The sequence below is a fragment of the Populus trichocarpa genome, chromosome 1 (genome assembly GCF_000002775.5).
Source record: "Populus trichocarpa isolate Nisqually-1 chromosome 1, P.trichocarpa_v4.1, whole genome shotgun sequence".
NCBI lineage: Eukaryota > Viridiplantae > Streptophyta > Magnoliopsida > Malpighiales > Salicaceae > Populus > Populus trichocarpa.
Window position 1 is genome coordinate 23,577,641 of NC_037285.2, and position 19,575 is coordinate 23,597,215.

At 34.7% G+C, this 19,575-nt stretch overlaps 1 protein-coding gene across 2 annotated transcripts in view; it reads right to left on the reverse strand.

Moving 5' to 3' along the window:
• Nucleotides 1-19,575, reverse strand: part of LOC18094937 (thaumatin-like protein 1) — a 70,340-nt gene that overhangs the window by 19,018 nt on the left and 31,747 nt on the right. The gene's annotated exons all lie outside the window — the stretch shown is intronic.

The following is a 19,575-nucleotide window of genomic DNA, read 5'->3' on the forward strand; positions in this document are numbered from 1 at the left end:
GTTATTTTTGCTACTAAACTGAATATTTCATCATAATCTAATCCATACTGCAAGAACCCTCGAGCTACCGAACTTGCCTTATATATTTTGATCGATCCATCTGGACATGTCTTCACCTTGTAACCCATTTATAAGATATGTGCTTCACGTCTATATAGGCTTCGACACTAAGTCTCATGTCCGATTTTCCATTAGAGCATGGATCTCCTCATCCATTTCTTTCTTTCATTCACTACTCTGTGATACTTCTTCTTAAGTCATAGGCTCTATAACCTAAGCTTTCAAAGCTAATGTTATGTTAGCATATTTTGGATTTAGTTTCCGTTGTCTCCTTGACCTTTTCACTTATGACTGATGTGTACCTTGTTCTTAAACTTTTGCTATCTTGGTTACTCTTCTTTCGAAGATATTTGATGAACACTAGTTTTCCAGGGGCTTGCTCGCATTATAGGATTTTCTTGATCATCAAATGTTGTAGACTCCTCCATTTTTCAAGGTATTTGTTACATATTTTAAGATATGATTTATATTATTTTCTAACACACCCCTTCAAGTGAAAGCCATTTGAGCTTGAAACTTGCACATGTTCACACCACATTATGCTTGATTTTTATCAAATAAATGGAGATGATGAGATTTGAACTCGTGATCACTTGGTCATCAAGGCTCTGATACCATATCAAAAAACCAATTCAACCCAATAGCTTAAACTGTTAGGTAAAGTTTCAAATATGATTTATATTATTCTCTAACACACCTTCACCTTTTCTATTGGCCACTAGGAAGTTGCTTCATCAAACATGACCTTCCTCGCAGTGGTGGAGCCAAGATTTTTTAAATAAGAGAGCAAATTACTAGCAAATATTTGATATTATATGCTATACAAACATGTGTTATATAAAGAAATTAATTTGAAATATATGTACCAACTCAAGTCAAGTAAAATTAATTTAAGAATACTTTTAAAATAAAAAAACTTTATAATTGTTCTCTTCGAGATTTTATATTTTAAACTGCTTTATAATGATTTTATTTTTAATTTTTATTTTTAATCTCATTAAAAATATCTTTCTCAATATATACAATAAACTTTCATTTATCTATTTCTAAATCTTCTAAAGACTAGGAAAGTTCTTGGCAACAATTCTATGTTGACATATAGTACATAACATCTAAAATCATAGCTTAAAAAGATTGTCACAAATTGATGTTGTTCTTGCTAACTTATTGTTTTATACAAATGGATTAAACATAAATATTAAATGTTTTATTTTTAATTTATATATTATGATAATTTTTTGAATTGTCTTGTATTTTATTTTTAATCACTAGTAAATTCATCATCATCATTTTTCATATGAAATTCATAGCAAAATACTTATCAATTCATCAAAACTCATTTCAATTCATATCTATTAACATATAATATTACCCATACACGTATTAATTCAACAAACCCATAAATTATTATAAACCCCAACATTTTCAATAACTAATTATAAAGAAATAAAACTAAAATTAGATAATGAAACAAATAGAAAAAATGAAGGAAATAAATTAGATAATGAAACAAATAGAAAAAATGAAGGAAATTTTCCTTAAATATAAGAGGTTTGAAGAAAAATTTTGTAGAAGAGAGAAAGACATGGACAATAATGAAAAAAGAAAAAGAGTTTGGATTAATTAGTAGCTAATAAAAAAAATTAACCCTGTAAAGCTATAATATTAATATTTTAATATAAAAAGATACTTTAAAAAAAAAGAGATTAAAGGGGCAATTGCCCTCTCTTGATCTATTGTGGCCACTACACTACAAGATTTAACAGTTTTACCGACGGAATTTTTCCGTCGGCGTAAGACACATATTCCGTCGGTAATTAATTTTCCGACGGAATCACAGACGGAAATGCTCCGTCGGTGAATCTTTCGTCGGTAATTATTTTTTCGTCGGTAAATCTGTTGGTAATAAAAAAATAAATTTATCCGCTTCATTTCGTCGGTATATCCCTCGGTAATAATATTTTTTTATTACCAACGGATTTACCGATGGAATTGCCGTCGGTAATTCCATCGGTAATTATTTAAAAACATTTAAAAAAATTCATTTTATAAAATTATAAAATAATTAAATTAGCATAAATTAACACTGTATAATATATACTCAAAATGCTTGGAAAAAGAATAAGAAAATCAACTCAAACAAATTTGCAACAAATAAATAAAATGAAAAAATAAATTCAACTAAAAAATTCATATGAAAAAAATAAAGATGCAATTGCTAAAAATTTAAAAATCCTATAAATAAATTAACTAAAAATTGATCTCATATGAAGAAAAAATCTCACAACAACATTTATACAATTATTAAGAACAAAAACAATTAAAAATAAAATAAAAAACAAATATAGTGAAAAAAATCATGAAAAAAGAAGAAAAAAAATCTTACCTTAATGTAGTTGCAAGTGAAGCTAAGGAGAGAAAAAAATATTTCGTTAAGCATATTAATTAAAAAAAAACTAAGAGGATAAAAGAAGAAAGAAGAAGAAGACATACCCAAGCATGAAGGAAAAGAGAAGGAGATGAGGAGAGAAAAGAAGAGAAAGAAATATATATTGATGTTTTTTACATATAGCGAAGAAGAAGAAGAAGAAGAAGAAGAAGAAGTAGAAGAACAAGAAGAAGAAATGAGTCTGTCTCTTGTGAAATAAGGGGATTCATGCTTTTTATTGGGGCGCGTTACCGACGGATTTACCGACGGATAATTGAATATTAATATTTTTTAATTATTCCGTTGGTAATTCCATCGGTAATATTTAATTTAAATTTTCAATTTCATAAAAATTTTTCAGAAACCGCCAACAATTACCGACGGTTTTTCAATCCGTCGGTGATTCCGTCTGTAATATTTAAATGAAAATTTTAAATTAATTGAATTTTTTCAGAAAACCGCCAAATAACACTCTCTGGAAAATACCGACGGAAAATTCCGTCAGTGATTCCCTTTGTAATTGAGATGATGAACAGTGTTCACAGTTTACCGACGGAATTACCAAGGGAATTTACCGACGGAAAATTCCGTCGGTATTTCCGTCGGTAATTCCGTTGGTAAAAATGACACGTCATCTTTTTTTTTTTGCTATGTTTTAAATTTTTTTCCCACGGTAATTCCGTCGGTATATACCGAGGGAATATTTCCGTCGGTAAAATCCCTCGGAAATTTACCGATGAAAATATTCCCTCGGTATTTCTGTTTGTATTTATCAATTTTCTGGTAGTGGGCTCCGTCACTGCTTTCTCGATACCATACATTTTATTGGTACTGGGATTGCAACATTTCCATGCTTTTCGTTGCTCATTTTAAACCCAAGAATATGCAATGAATCACTTTCTTATCTAATTTTCTTCGAAGAATATCGGGCATGAACACATATCATACATATCCAAACACTCTAAAGTAACACATCTTTGCCCTTATGCTCGTAACTTTTCACATGATGTGGTGAATCTAAGATTTGCTTAGGTAAGCCTATTGATAACATGTGTAGCTGCCTTCATGCACTCACCTTAGAATCTCCTTGGAACATTCTTGACATGTAGCATACGTCTACAAGTTTTCGCTAAGTGCCTATTCTTTCTCCCCGCTACTCTATTTTGATGGGGCCCTGCTGGACAAGTAAGTTGTCGACAAATACTGCATACTCTTAGATAGTTATTGAGTTCTTCACAAGTGTCACGTTATCTGTACTAAGTATTATAGAATGTGTTAGAATAGGAAATATTGTATTATTAGTGTATTGACTTATCGTATATAGCATACTATACTGTAATAGATGTACTGTTTTAATTATATAAATAGCAGAGGTGGTTATCTCATTAGCTCAAGCCTCTCAATTATCACAAACTTTGTTGCAACTTGATATCAGAGCCAATTTATCTTCACATATTTATTCTTCAAACAGCAGCCCCTCTACTACTTCTCTGCAACAAAATCATCTCCTCTGTTTGTTGTCTATTTCTACTCCTCCATCAGCTAATTATTCTTCAAACGACAGCCCCTCTAATTATTTTTTATTACTACTGCTTCAAACAAAATCCATTAGCAACGATATTGCTTCTCTGCAACGCTGACTTTCTGCCTCATGATCAGCGTGTTAATTACTTGCTTCATTGTGCTATTGTTTTTTCTGTTAATTACTGCATTGTTGTTACGATGTCGCGGTCACACAAATTAATTACCCTAACTTAAAATACAACACACAAGATAATATAGAGCAAATAAGGGGTCGATCCCACGAGGAAAGTTCGAGTCAGATTTTTATGCTGTATGATATGCAACTGGGGGGTTGTGAAGTTATCTAGGTTAAAGCAAAAGAAAACAAAAAAATACCAAGCAAAATTAAATAAAATCAGAAAATAATCAATAGAACAAACCTTGGTCACAAGTAAACGTCCACCTACAGAAATCAGAACTGATCATGGAAACAAAACATCAATTTATATTCCGAATATTTATCTCTTCTTAACATTGGTTAGTTAATGGATCCGCTATATAACTAACCCTAGTCATCAAACAACCACAGTGTCCGCACTAGTAATTTAATTAAATGGCAGCCTTAAGAACTAGATAAGTTAATTAATCAAGAAAAAATAACTATCTGCAGTCTATGTTTGATTTGATTGAATATTCTCCTTAAGATTAATAACATAGATCCATCACAATTATTAAACTCAGTTGCTTCACAAGTTCATATACCACAACTCCGGTTTTGATATCAAACTTAGCAATAAATTGTCTACAATAATAACTTAGAGTCCGCTCTAGCAATTAAAATAAACAATCATAGAAAAAATAAGCGTAGGAGAACAAACATATTCATCATATAAACTGGAAAGAAAAGGTAAAATAAATCTCACAGTTCTTGAAATCCGAAGGTTTTTGTGTTCTTGCAACCAAGAAAAAGAGTTTAGCCTTGCATGTTTGTTGAACAACTAATCAAAAAGAAGGAGGAATGCATGATTTCGGGTTTCTTAGAGGAAAGGGGTGTTTTTCTCTTCTTTCCAGCCTGCCTCTCTTCTCTTCTCTCATTCTTTTTATATCCTAAGAAACCTAGTCTCTATTTTACAAAATAGTCCTCCCTTAAGTAGACAGTTTACATTTAAGTACTTCAATAACTATTTTCCTAAAAAAAAGAAATATCCTTGCATGAAATCTTCAATCTTTGACTTAGAGGAGCTAAATTGGTGAAACAAAAACTTGAATGTCGGTTTAAATGCCTCTTAACGTAATTTGGACTCGTTTCTTCACGAAACTTGTTTGCTGGCAGAATTAAGTTGTGATCTTTGAAAAATCATATCTCCCTCATATGACATTGTTTTTTGATGAAAGTTGGAGTGTTGATATTTATTTGAGTCCAGAATCCAAAAACATTGAGTTTGCATCAATTGGATTTTTGTAACTCAAGATATTCAAGTTGGAATGGCTGAAGGTCAATACCAGCAGATTGCAAGATTTGACTTTGAAGGTTGCAATTTCCATATTCTTCCTTATTTTATTTTCTTGGCTTAGATTTCCAGAAAGGTATGGATGTTAGCTTTTTATTCCACTGGAATCACTTCATTTTGACCTCTAGAACTCACACTCTGCACAAAACATCTATTGAAGGTCAAATCTGCCAATTACCTTTAATTTACTCATTTTTACATCTTTCATCCAAAAGTGCCTTCAAAACATAAAACAAAAAATATTAAGGCATTTTATATAAAACAAAACATAAGCAAAACACTATGTAAATGTGTGTTGTTATCCATTTTTGGGTTCCCGCACAAAAAATAAAAAAAATACATATTAGAAAATATATTCGGAAGGAATCCAAAAAAATAATATGAGTGAGAAAAGGATGTTGGAACACCCATAAAATGTCTAGAAATTGGTTGAGGAGGTTCAAAAATACAAGAATTGAAATTTGACAATATATTTTCAAGTGGTGAGAGCCTTGTTTACAAGGAAAATTTAATTTTTGAGGAAGAAAAGTCCAAAATCAGATGTTTATGGACTTAATTAAATTTTATCTAAGGTTTAATTGAATTTATGGAGGGTTTGGTTACAAGAAATATTGATTTTTAAGTCAATTTAAGCTTTTATTGGAAGAAATTAAAGTTCTGAGAGCCAATTATAATTTTAAAGAGTTGATTTGGTCAAATTAGGGGCTTAATTGCATAATTATTGAAGTTTGATGGCCAATTAGGGACTTAATTGAAACAATCCAAAACCAATTACCAAACTGGAAAAGGCGCTCAAATCAAGGGATCCAATTACAATTTTTCTGGGGTCTTGATTATAAACTTGCAAAAACATCCAAGGACCAAATCAGAAATATCATTTAAAGTTGCAAAACGGTGTCGTTTCACTGAACACTGCTCACTGTCGTTACGTGCAGCTGGCCGAGAGACGTTGCAGCAGCGAAGGCGTTGATTTGCTTCAATCAATGGGGCATGTTTCATGGCTGATATCTCTCGCCACCATGATGCACGCCGGCCGTTACTCTGTCCCTGCAACAACAAATGAAAACGCCTGCATCCTCTGGCTATAAAAGCTAGAGGATGTACTGAACAGAAGGAGAAAAAAAAAGGAACGAGACAGAGGAAAGAAAAAACAGAGGGAGAGGGGAACGTAAAGAAGAGAAAACAGAGGGAGGAAGAGCGTAAGAAACTAAAAAAAAGCAGTAAGAGAAGAAAGCAGAGAGAGGAGAATAGAGGAGAGCAAACAGGAAAAGAAAGAAAAAGAGAAAGAGAGAGAGAGAGGAGAGTGAACGAAAAAAAAAACAGAGGAACACATTAGCAACCTAAAGCAGAGAACGCAGATAGCAAAAGAGGTCAGCACCATCATCGTCTTCATCTCTCCAGCACCAGGTATGTTCACTTCCCTCCTCAGTCCCTGTAATAAAAAGCGTCATAGTAACTCTGCGCCAACGTTTCTGGTTATTTGCAAGAAGGATTATGAACAGTGAAAAAGTAATTTAATTAATTTAATTACCTTCGCACTATCCAATTTTACGCGTGCATGGCCTAATTGGGTCACTGGCTTCGGCAATGACCAGGCTGGGCTGACTGGGTCCAGCCTAGTCACATGGGTGGCTGGGTCTATCCCAACCGTATGAGCTGAGCTGGGCCCAGCCCGAAAAATAAAATAAAATAAAATAAATTTTAAAAATTATTTCAAAAAAATCTGTGCTTTTTTGCAAATATTTTACTATATTTTGATCAATATTGATTTATATTTTTATACTGTAAAGATACAAATCTGGTATTAAAAAACCTGATTTTTGTCAAAACATTAAAAAAAATTAAAAATAAAATAAAATGTTTTGGTTTCATGCATACAGCCAAGTCTCTCAAAAAAAATAAATTAAATGCATATTGTATTTTCATACAACAAAAAAAATTTCAAAAATATGTATTAGCATGCATTTTGGCTTTAATAACCAGTTTATTAAAGTTACGAGAACTAGGCCAATATTTCAAAATTTTCAAAAAAAATTAATTTTGTTTTCTTTTAATTTATGGGGTTATGACCTTATACGTAAGACATATTCCGGATATGAAATTCTTTTGTTGACGTTAGAACGGTTAGGTTTTACCTGATAAGATAAGGATCTCCTTACCAAAGAGACCTTTTCTTAAACCACAGACGGACCAACAACTAGAAAACACAACAAGACCTTAGATTTTATCAGATAATAAAATAATGCAGCCTAACTTAGGTAGGGCGTATTTGGGGTTCTAATACCTTCCTTTTACGCAACCAGTCCCCGTACCCGATCTTTGAGACCAGTTAGGATTCCTAGTGACTAAAACACTAGGTGGCGACTCCCATTCCATTTTTCCACTAATAAAAGACAAGAATTCCTTGTCTCCCCATATTTGCCAGATAGATAGATAAGATAAAATATGAGGGTGGATGTTTTCGCCGCGACGCCGCATACGTGCGACAATGTGGGTGAAACTATCAAATAATATGATAACATCAAATACCCCCACACATAGCTCTTGATCGTCCTCGAGAAAGGATAGGTAACATCAAATTGAAATTAAATTAAATTAAATTAAATTATTATGACTAATCTCATAATCTCTCATCAATATCTAAGAATATATGCATTATAAACAAGAATATAATAAAAAAAGGATAAGGAGTATAAATTTTCATGAATTTATTTATATGCAAACTTCAAAACTCAATTAATCATCTGGATTTAAATGAAATCTATGTCATGCCAAAATGATAGGTCATCTTATTGACATACACTCCAACACTCACGTGTTTAGGGCTTATGTGTTTAAATCTTTCAAATTCAATCAATGAATATGTTCTAGCATAAGGTTGCTCTTCAATCTCATCTCTATTACTAACATATTACAAGCAATGCATAAATCAAAACGTCTTATTTTCTAGTTGTAATGGGCTAAGGTTAAGGTGAGGTAAAAGAAAAGGCTCAAACCAAAGAAAGTAGAGCATTCTGAAAAATGATATTTCAAACAAGATATTCCATCAAAGCACATAAATTTTCCATCTTTAATCACCAATGCTTAACTTATTTTGATTTCAAGCTCTTTCAACGTAAAATCTTAAGAACATAAAGGAACACTTTTTTGTTTTTTTTTTTTCTTCTTGTTTTTCACCTTTGGCAACTTTGCCCATCTTTTCATCAAGCATCACTTCTTCTTTCTTTTCACATAATTTCCAACCATAATTCCATGATATATCACAAGTATATGCTCTACTAATCCTTGGCCAGGGTAAAAGAGAAAAACATATAAAAAGTTAAGGCTTATACATGGATAAAGCAAAGAAAAGATAAACAAGCTCAAAAGGGCTCACTAAGGATAATATGTTTTAGGTTGGCTTTTTGGCTCAAGTGATTGAAATTCCTAATGCCTTTGTCATCTTCATATATATATGTAATGCGAATGTAATCTCAACAAGATATGAAGCAAGTTCTAGAGATACATATCATTGAAAGAATGCACAATCAAAGAATATAATGTTGAAGGCTCAAAAGCTTGCATTGGTATAACAGTATAAAGTCAACATGACATATTTTCAAAGTCAATCCTTAAACCAATTACACATTAAAACTTGCATGCACACTCATTCATTAGATTTATATCTTTATCTATCTCAATTAATTCTCATGCATAATACTCATATTCTCATAAACCAATGGGAGTTCAAAAAAATCAAACATAGAATTTTTTTTTTTTGAAAAATAACAAAGAAAACCAAAATTCCCTTAATACCCCCACACTTTAAACACAACATTGTCTTCAATCTTGAAATAAAAGAAAAGGAATATAGGAGAATGACAAAAATAAAGTAAAATGTGAAAAATAAAAGATAAGGGAAAAAGAAAGCAAATATGATTTTTTTTTCTTTTTGTGATGGGTTGCCTCCCAGTAAGCGTTTTTGTTTTATATCATTGGCTCAACATGTGGCATACTTATTCTTCATAGATTGGTTTTGCTAAATCCACAGAAGCGGTGAGTTCTGTCGTCCAACCTTCATAGAAAGGTTTCAAGCGATGCTCATTGACCTTAAACACTTTGTTTGTTTCTAAACTTGTAATTTCAATTGCACCATAAGGAAAAATATTAGAAACAACAAAGGGTCCAATCCAACGAGAGCGCAACTTTCCAGGAAAAAGTTCCAAACACGAATGATAAAGAAGGACTTTGTCTCCAACATTAAACTCTTTTCTTTGCAAATCCTTGCATTCTTAAGCATCATTTCAAATCTCTTCTAACTCTTGTAATAGCAACTTTCTTGCAATCCCAGCAGCATCATAATCCATGTTACATTTTTTAATGGCCCAAAAAGCTTTGTGTTCAAGCTCCACCGGTAGATGACATGTTTTCCCGTAAATCATCCTATAAGGTGACATTCCTATAGGTGATTTGTAAGCAGTCCGATAAGCTCAAAGTGCATTACCAAGTCGTAGACTCCAATCTCACCGGTTAGGTTGCACTATCTTCTCCAAAATGGATTTGATTTCTCAATTTGAAATTTCAGCTTGGCCATTCATTTGAGGATGGTATGTTGTGGAAGTTCAATGAGTCACATGTATTTGTGTAACAATGTTTCCATTTAACGATTGCAAAAATGAGTGCCATGATCACTAATGATAGCTTTAGGGATTCCAAACCTATCAAATATGTGAGTCCTGACAAAATCTAAAACAACCTTAGCATTGTTAGTTCATGTGGCTTTCGCCTCAAGAAGGATATAAAGATTGCCTAAAGAAGAAGGAAATGGACCCATAAAATCAATACCTCAAACATAAAAAATTTCACTTACAAGAATATTCGTTAAAGGCATTTGATTCTTATGAGTGATATTACCTGTTCTTCGGCATTTTTCACATGATTTTCAAAAATAATATGCATCCTTAAAAATAGAAGGCCAATAAAAACCACTTTCAAGTACCTTATGGATCGTTTTTTTTTCTCCAAAATGCCCACCACAAGAATGAGAATGACAAAAAGTGAGAATGGAATGAAATTCATCCTGTGGTACACATCTCCTAACTATTTGATCCACACAAAATTTTCACAAATAGGGGGTATCCCAAAAATAATATTTAGCATCAGCTAGTAACTTGTTTTTTTAGGATGTAGACAAACCTGAAGGGAATTCTTTGGTGACTAAATAGTTCACCAAATTAGCATACCATGGTCTTGTAGAGGAATATAACACATACAACTGCTCATCGGGGAATGTCTCTCTTATTGTTTTGGTTTGTATATCCTCGGTCCTTAGTCGACTCAAGTGATCAGCCTCTTGGTTTTCAACACCTTTTTTTTCTTTGATCTCAAGATCAATTTCTTGTAAAAGCAAGATCCACTTAATCAATCTTGGTTTGGACTCCTTTTTCTTCAAAAGATACCTCAAAGCTACATAGTCAGTAAAAACGACTTTTATACCAAGTAAATATGACATGAATTTTTCTAGAGCAAATATCATTGCAAAAAGTTCCTTTTCAGTTGTATGGTAATTGCATTGCGCTCCGTCCAACATGTGGGAAGCATAGGCTAAACATGCAAATTCTTACCAATTCTTTGCCCAATTACAACCCCTATCGCAGAGTCAATCGCATCACACATTATCTTGAAAGGCTCATCCTAGTTTGGTGGTTGCATGATAGGGGTAGATGTGACATGCCTCTTGAGCTCATCATGGACATCTTTACATGCTTGATAAAACACAAAATCCACTTCTTTCACTAATAGTTTGCACAAGGGTGTTGTGATCTTCAAGAAATCTTTGATAAAGCGTCGATAGAAACCTGTATGGCTCAGAAAAGAACGAACTTCCCTCACGCATGAGGGGTAAGGAAATAATGAAATAATGTCTATTTTAGCTTTATCAACCTCTAATCTACATGAAGACACAACATGTCCAAGAACTATTCCTTGTTCTACCATAAAATAACACTTTTCAAAATTCAAGACAAGGTTAGTTTCAATGCACCTTTTCAAAATTAAAGATAAATTTTCTAGACATTTATCAAAAGTGTCGCACCCGACATCGCGGCGGCCTTAAAAATTATTAAATCTTTGGAAAGAACGGATTTCTGGCATCCTGTTCTTTAATGCGGAATGGTCTTGTTTAAGGAGTCGCCACCTAGTATTATGGTCACTAGGAACCCTAACTGGTCAACAGAGATTCTATGGTTCGGGACTGCTACGTAAAAGGAAAGATATTATCACTCCTTAAATGTTCTGCCTGAGGCAGGCTGCATTGCTAGTTTTGTCTTAAATTGCTAAATATTTATTGGTTTATGCTCTGATGGTTTACTTGCAATATTCCTGACTCTGGCGCCAGTGAATATTTAACTACGAATATTTCCAACTCTGGCGTTGGTAAATATTACGTAGGTACCAAAATAAATAAATTTAAATCATCATTTTCCTTTTTTATTCCTGACTCTGGCGTCAATAAATAAACAAATAAAAATCAATTTATTTTTATACATACGCATTTTTATTTTTATGTAGCTAAATAAAAGCAAAATACAAATAAAAAATTAAATATAGTTGACAATGGGGTTAAGACAAAAAGAATCACCATACACTGTGAAATCATCCATGAAAACTTCAATTATTCTTTAAACATAGTCAGAAAAAATACTCATCATGCATCTTTGAAAAGTTGCAGGTGCATTACAGAGACCAAATGGCATTCTCCTATATGCATATGTACCAAATGGACATGTAAATGTAGTCTTTTCTTGATGTTCAGGATTAATAACAATCTGATTATATCCATTATATCTATCAAGAAAGCAATAAAAAGACTTACCTGTCAGGCGTTCAAGCATTTGGTCCATGAATGGTAATGAGAAATGATCTTTGCGTGTAGAGAGATTAAGCTTTCTATAATCAACACACATTCTCCATCCACTCAAGATGCGAGTAGTAATGAGTTCCTCATTTTTGTTCTTTAACAACGTGATCCTGATCTTTTTGAGCACCACATGGATAGGCACCACCCATTTACTGTCCATGATGGGGTAAATGACTCCTGCATCTAATAGTTTCAAAATCTCAGCTTTCACTACCTCCATCATAGGCGGATTCAACCTCCTTTGCATTTCCCTCATTGGTTTTGCATTGTCCTCCAATAATATGTGATGCATACACATGGAGGGACTAATGCCTTTGATGTCGGCTAAAGTCCATCCAATTGCCGTCTTGTGATCACACAACAACTTCATAATTTTTTCCTCTTGCGCCCTTGTCAAATCTTTTGCTATGATAACGGGAAGTGTGTTGTTGTCGCCAATGAATACATACTTCAAATTATCGGGCAAAGGTTTTAATTCTAACTCAGGGGCCTGTAAAATAGATGGCAAAAGCTTTTTATGTGAAAGTACTAAATCAACAAAGACATTACCATAAGGAATGGTTTGCAAAGCTTGCAAAGCCAATGCTGATTCGTGCATGTTTTGGGGAACACATGTGCCTCTCTATCTCTTTTATCTTGGTAAAATCATAGCCATAACTCAAAGTCATGCTTAATTCGTTCTCACGGTCATAATAAAAAACTTGTCGCACACACTTATCAACTTGGTCATAGCATGTGATAGAATAAACATTGTTGTATGGATATTTCATTGCATCATGAAAATTAAATTCAATTTCTTCATCTCCTACCTCCATAGACAAAGTATCCTAACCACAATCAATCTTTGTATTGGCAGTTTTCAAGAATGGTCTCCCAAACAATATAAGAGTGTTGTTTGATGAATCACAAGAGTCCTGTTCCATATCAAGAATATAAAAGTCGCATGGAGTAACCAAACTATCAATCTTGACTAGAACATCTTCTATCACACTAAGTGGATAAACAAAACTATGATCCGCAAGTTGTATTACAATACTAGATTTATTTGAGCTCCAAACTAAGAGAATCATAAACATGTTTAGGCATAACACTAATGGATGCACCTAAATCGCATAAAGCCCTTTTAAAACTAGCATTACCAATAACACATGGGATAGTAAATACACTTAGGTCTTTTTGCTTCAAAGGCATATTCTTTTGAAGAACAGCAGATACAACTTCACCCATACTTACTATTTCATGACCTTTCAGTTTGAAAGCTCTCTTGGTAGTACACAACTCCTTCAAAAATTTGGCATACTTGGGAATTTGCTTGATAGCATCAAGTAAAGGAATGTTGAGTTCTACTTTCTTGAAAACCTCTAAATTATCTTTTTCTTTGTCCTCTTTCTTTGACCTAGAAGAACTCACAGAAAAGGATGGAATTGTTTTAAAACTAGAATTCATTGACTGACGAGTTACCTTTGGAGTGTTGGTCGTTGTTTCATTTTGTGGAGGAGAAGGGTGTTTCTTCTTTGTACTCAATTTGGTTTCTATCTCTTCTTCTTCCTCCATCTCAATTTGTTTCAACCTTTGCCTTTCAAGTTCTTTCCCACTTCACAGCATGATTGCACTAACATTCTCTTTTGAATTCAATGCTTGGGAAGGCAATTTTCCATTCATTTGTGCTTCCAATTTCCCCACACTTGAAGCTATTTGCTCCATTTGCTTCTCCAAATTATGAATACTTAACCTTGTTCTTGTTGAAAAGACATGACGTTTTATTGCAAGGTCATTGTATTAAAAGCTAATGTCTTCGTCATCTCATAAAGATCATCATTGGATGACGAACCCATAACATTAGAGTTTGTGAATGGAGGGGGCGGTCTCACTTGATAATTCTGCTAAGGCTAAAATCCATGGGGATGGAATTGTCGGCCTTGATTGCCTTGTTGAGGCAGGTTCCCATAGCGTAAGTTTGGATGATCTCTCCATCTGGGATTGTACATGTTGGAAAAGGGATCATAGTTACGCTAGGGTTATCCGTTGAATCCTCCATCAACTGCATGAACTTGTTCAATATAATCTTCTTGTATTGTTGGGCATATATCTGTGCTATGTCCTTGTAAGGAACATATGCTACAAACTTTCACTTGTTGTACATTTCCATAAGCCAAAGAGCGCATAAGAGAAGTAAGATCATTAACTTTATTTTCAATGTTAGAAATACTTACCTCATTTACTCGTTTGTTTGAGATGTCTCCACGGGTGCCAAACTGTTTTGAGTTGGCTATCATGTTTAAGATCAATTGGCGTGCACCCTCTGGTGTCTTGTCTACCAATGCCCCTCCATATGCAGCATCAATGATACTACGATCAGTAGGCATCAATCCTTCATAGAAATATTGAATGAGCAGCTGACCGGGTATTTAATGATGAGGGCATTGGATGCACAGTTGCTCAAATCTTTCCTAATATTCGGAGAGTGTCTCGCCATAAGATTGCCGAATCCCACATATTTCTTTCCTTGTGTTGGCAACTTGAGATGCTAGGAAATTACTTCTCAAGGAAGATCTTCTTCATGGCATTCCACGTTCCAATGGAACCTGGGAGAATAGAGAAAAGCCATGCCTTTGCTGCCCCTTTTAAAGAGAAAGAGAAAGCTTTCAACTTAACTTGTTCTTCATCAACTCCATTCAGTTTCATGCCAACGCAAACCATATGAAACTCCTTAAGATGAGTATGGTTGATTTTCCATGTTAGGAGCAGCAAGCTCTATGAGTGTTTGTTATCATGCAATAGCCTTAGTGTTGACGCGAGCTTCGTTTCATAACCTGAGTAAAGTGTTTTCTATTTTGAGATCCACATGTACTTGACTCTGGTTAATAGAACGGGTTACAGGCATAAATCATCAAGAAAACTCAAAAGAAACTAACCACACAAGAGATCGAAAACAATGCAAATTGTACGAAAATCCTATCCTCTCTCCCGTTCTCTCTTTTTCTCTTATTTTTCTGCTCCCTTTTTTTGCTATTTTTTTGCTCTCTTTTTGCCGCCCCTTGCTAGGTCATTAAAGGGGTTTATATATAGTCTAGAATATCTCTATTTAGGAAAGATTTAATGCATTAATTCTAGGACGTAAATCCCTACTGATTTGCAGTAAAAAAACGCAAAAGGAAGCTGCAATATTCTGATTTTGTGCTGGTGCTTTACGTCTGATTTCTTTCCAATTTTAGAGGAGGGTGTGGCTATTTTCTTTCCTTCCTTCCATAGGGCCAGCTGCTCCCTTTCAAATGAGGCAAGAAAAAACGTGGTTGCAGCTCCAAAATTCAGGCATGATGATAAAGGAAAAACAGCAGGAATTTGCAGCGAAAAAAAGGAAAGAAATCAGATGGAGGGTGCAGCTGCAAAGTCTCATTTTCCTTATTCGGTGTGGAAAAAATCCTGTCATTTATGATGATACAGCCCCCTCTCCAGCTTTCAATATCCTTCTTCAATTCAATCCCTCATTTTAACAATTTTTGATTCAGTCCTGGGTCCAAAAAAAATCCTTCGAATCAGCCCCGCGAATTGGGCTATATCCTTCCCGCGGCAGAATTTTCTATCCTCACGTTAGATATTCAAAATGGGAATATCTTGAGCTTCTGATATCGAAATCAAGTGATTCAAAAGCCCAAATTCATCTACACGTCTAGGACTAAAACTTTAATGAAGAAGTCGAAGTGAGATAAAATCTTTTTACAGAACAGAAACTGGCAGTAATCTAGTTAGTCAAAAGGAATCTCCGGGTCTAACTCAAAAACTGAGGAATGTCGAGAATCCTGATATGACTGAGAGTATGAACTAAGAACGAAAATCACAAAAACTAGGCCAAAAATAGAGTTTCTTTAGTGTAGACTCGGGTCAATATCCTTCTCGCGGCAGAATTCTCTGCCTTCACGTTAGATATTCAAACGGGAACATCTTAGGCCTCTGATATCAAAATCAAGTGATTCAAAAGCCCAAATTCATCTACGCGTCTAGGACTACAACTTTGATGAAGGAGTTGAAGTGAGATAAAATCTTTTTACAGAACAGAAACTGGCAGTAATCTAGTTGGTCAAAAGGGATCTCTGGGTCTAACTCAAAAACTGACGAATGCCGAGAATCCTGATATGACTGAGAGTATGAACTAAGAACAAACATCACAAAACTAGGCCAAAAATAGAGTTTTTTTAGTGCAGACTCGGGTCAATATCCTTCTCGCGGCAGAATTCTCTACCTTCACGTTAGATATTCAAATGGGAACATCTTGAGCCTCTAATATTGAAATCAAGTGATTCAAAAGCTCAAATTCATCTACGCGTCTAGGACTACAACTTTGATGAAGGAGTCGAAGTGAGATAAAATCTTTTTACATAACAGAAACTGGTAGTAATCTAGTTGGTCAAAAAGGTTCTTGATCTGACAATACTGAGCATCCAAATCTAAATGAGAATCTGCTCTAAGAACAATGATCCCTAGGACCTAATAAAGGTGTACGTCAATTTTTCAATATGTAATGAGTGACAGGATATACCTAGGATGGTCAGATATCGTATGAAACTGAGTCAGAATCAGAGCCTAAGTTGGAACCAAAAAAAATTGCGACAGCAGCAGAACTATTTTTTTAGTGCAAATTCTGAGGGATTTATTCAACTTTAAAGACCAGATAAAAAATAATGAATTTAGCATTATGAAGACTCCTGATCAAACTAAGAAAACCTGATGATTTTGGTAGTAAAGGGGAAGGATAAAAAGAGCAGAAAACAACTCAAACAAGGTTTCAAAATATTTCTTTATGTGCCTTTGTCAATCTTTTGGTGAATATGAGCTAATCTCCTACACTCTGTTCAAAAGAGGTATACACTGTCTTCAGCACGTGGGGTCCAAAATTGAGTAACAACAGTTGCCCCCTCTTTACAATGCTTACGAAGCAAAACTTGTCAAGCGCTTCGCGTAGTAAGTGTTGTAAAGATAAACCATCTGATCCTGCTAAATCTCACTGCTTTTCCTAAACAATGGTCTCCCTATCAGATGACCTGCTTATTTAAGATTTCTAGAAAAACTTCAATTTTTTTTGAAATGGTCTGATTATCGGGTGACCTGCCCATCTTAAGATTCTTTGAAAACTCCACGCTTTTCTAAGAAACGGTCTCAATATCAGGTGACAGGCCCATCTTAAAATTCTTAGAAAACTCCACGCTTTTCTAAGAAACGGTTTCAATATCAGGTAACCGGCCCCTCTTAAAATTCTTTAGAAAACTCCACGCTTTTCTAAGGAATGGTCTCAATATCGGGTGACCTCTTAGAAAACTCCACGCTTTTCTAAGGAATGGTCTCAATATCGGGTGACCTGCCCATCTTAAGATTCTTAGAAAACTCCACGCTTTTCTAAGAAACGGTCTCAGTATCAGGTGACCGACCCATCTTAAAATTCTTAGAAAACTCCACGCTTTTCTAAGAAACAGTTTCAATATCAGGTAACCGACCCCTCTGAAAATTCTTTAGAAAACTCCACGCTTTTCTAAGAAATGGTCTCAATATCGGGTGACCTGCCCATCTTAAGATTCTTAGAAAACTCCACGCTTTTCTAAGAAAAGGTCTCAATATCAGGTGACTGGCCCATCTTAAAATTCTTAGAAAACTCCACGCTTTTCTAAGAAACAGTTTCAATATCAGGTAACCGGCCCCTCTTAAAATTCTTTAGAAAACTCCACGCTTTTCTAAGGAATGGTCTCAATATCGGGTGACCTGCCCATCGTAAGATTCTTAGAAAACTCCACGCTTTTCTAAGAAATGGTCTCAATATCAGGTGCCCGGCCCATCTTAAAATTCTTAGAAAACTCCACGTTTTTCTAAGAAACAGTTTCAATATCAGGTAACCGGCCCCTCTTAAAATTCTTTAGAAATCTCCATGCTTTTCTAAGGAATGGTCTCAATATCGGGTGACCTGCCCATCTTAAGATTCTTAGAAAACTCCACGCTTTTCTAAGAAACGGTCCAATATCAGGTGACCGCCCCATCTTAAGATTCTTAGAAAACTCCACGCTTTTCTAAGAAACGGTCCAATATCAGGTGACCGGCCCATCTTAAAATTCTTAGAAAACTCCACGCTTTTCTAAGAAACGGTTTCAATATCAGGTAACCGGCCCCTCTTAAAATTCTTTAGAAAAATCCACGCTTTTTTAAGGAATGGTCTCAATATCGGGTGACCTGCCCATCTTAAGATTCTTAGAAAACTCCACGCTTTTCTAAGAAAAGGTCTCAATATCAGGTGACTGGCCCATCTTAAAATTCTTAGAAAACTCCACGCTTTTCTAAGAAACAGTTTCAATATCAGGTAACCGGCCCCTCTTAAAATTCTTTAGAAAACTCCACGCTTTTCTAAGGAATGGTCTCAATATCGGGTGACCTGCCCATCGTAAGATTCTTAGAAAACTCCACGCTTTTCTAAGAAATGGTCTCAATATCAGGTGCCCGGCCCATCTTAAAATTCTTAGAAAACTCCACGTTTTTCTAAGAAACAGTTTCAATATCAGGTAACCGGCCCCTCTTAAAATTCTTTAGAAATCTCCATGCTTTTCTAAGGAATGGTCTCAATATCGGGTGACCTGCCCATCTTAAGATTCTTAGAAAACTCCACGCTTTTCTAAGAAACGGTCCAATATCAGGTGACCGCCCCATCTTAAGATTCTTAGAAAACTCCACGCTTTTCTAAGAAACGGTCCAATATCAGGTGACCGGCCCATCTTAAAATTCTTAGAAAACTCCACGCTTTTCTAAGAAACGGTTTCAATATCAGGTAACCGGCCCCTCTTAAAATTCTTTAGAAAAATCCACGCTTTTTTAAGGAATGGTCTCAATATCGGGTGACCTGCCCATCTTAAGATTCTTAGAAAACTCCACGCTTTTCTAAGAAACGGTCCAATATCAGGTGACTGGCCCATCTAAAAATTCTTAGAAAACTCCACGCTTTTCTAAGAAACGGTTTCAATATCAGGTAACCGGCCTCTCTTAAAATTCTTTAGAAAACTCCACGCTTTTCTAAGGAATGGTCTCAATATCGGGTGACCTGCCCGTTTTAAGATTTTTAGCAAATACTCCATGCTTTTTTTCAAAAAAAAAAAAAGATCTCAATATTGGGTGACCTGCCCGTTTTGAACTTCAAAAGAAAT